Raw genomic sequence first — 1,504 nt, 5'->3', positions numbered from 1 at the left:
TGATACCAAGTGCAGTGTTGGGAGATAGGGCCAAGTGGGAGGTGTTTGGGACATGGGAGTAGGACCTACCCCCATGAGTAGATTAAGGCTCTCTCCTGGAAGGGGATAAATTCTAAATTTTTTTTTAGAATTATTTATTCTATTTCATTTGTTGTTATCATTTTTTGTGGTTGTTGTTAATTCAACCAGAGAGATAAAGAGAAAGGGAAAGCAAGAAAATATCTCTCCCCAAAGGGAAAAGAACAATCCCTCATCATCCACAGGCAGTACAGTAGAACTCGTGGAAATGTCTGACAGAGAATTCAGAATATTCATAGTGACAAAACTAAACAAGAGTTGAGAGATAATGAGCTCCAGAAGATGCAGGAGAAAAGAGACAGTGAGTCTCAGGAGATGTTGCAGTTCTTCCATGATCTGAAAGAGGAAATACACACCATAAAAACGAATCAAATGGAGCTATTAGAGATAAAGGCTGCCATTCAGGAAACCAAAACCTTCCTCAAAAGTATAAAAGCAGATTAGGGGGACTGGCAGTTAGCGTAATGGCTATGTCACTGGACTCCCATGTAGTTGACCGCAGTTTGAGTCCCGGACCCGGTGGTTTAAACTCACGCTGGGCGCATGTGCATGCATGCCCTAGATACCGAGAGGAGAATAGGGAAGGGATTGCGGCGTGGCCATCCCCCCGGGGGGTGTGATTTCTTGCTTTCTGTCTCTATGTCTCTCTCTGTCTGGCCAGAGCACGTGATCTATACCAAAAAAACTTCTCAAAAAAAAAAAAAAAAAGCAGATTAGTTCATGCAGAAAATCGAATCTCGGATGTTGAAAGCAAAACCTCTGATCTAGAAAAAAACAAACAAACAAACAAAAAAAAACTGAGAAAATAACCCCAAAAATGAGAATACTACATGAGAAATAATAGACAGCATTAAGCACCCAAACATTGGGATAATTGAAAACCCAGAAGGTGAAGAAACGAATAAAGACATTGATAATCTATTCCATGAAATCTTGGAAGAAAACTCTCCAAATCTAAAGAGTTATTCAAATATCCAGACCCAAAAAATACAAAATACCCCTAATAGAATTAACCCAAGAAAATCTTCTCCAAGGAACATCATAGCCAGACTGGTCAAATATACAGAAAAGACAAGATGCTAAAATTGGCAGGAGAGAAATGTCAGGTTACTTATAAAGGTTATCCTATCAGGCTAACCTCAAACCTCTCATCAGTAACAATGTGAGCAAGGAAAGAATAGGAAAATATATTCAATGTTAAGTGAAAAACAGTTTCAACCAAGAATACTATACCCGGCAAGATTATCTTTCTTATGGAAGGAAGGAATAAAAACATTCCCAGATAAACAGGACTTGAAAGAATTTGCCAGTAGCAGACCCACTCTTCAAGAAGTTCTGAAAGGAGTGCTCGACCAGTAAAACTAAAGACACATACAGAAATAAGAGAACAAAAGGCAACCAAGAAAATGACAAATTTAATGCTAGG

Source organism: Tupaia chinensis, unplaced genomic scaffold, assembly GCF_000334495.1.
Source record: "Tupaia chinensis unplaced genomic scaffold, TupChi_1.0 Scaffold143584_1, whole genome shotgun sequence".
In the NCBI taxonomy this organism is placed as follows: Eukaryota; Metazoa; Chordata; class Mammalia; order Scandentia; family Tupaiidae; genus Tupaia; species Tupaia belangeri.
This window is presented reverse-complemented; position numbering follows the sequence as displayed.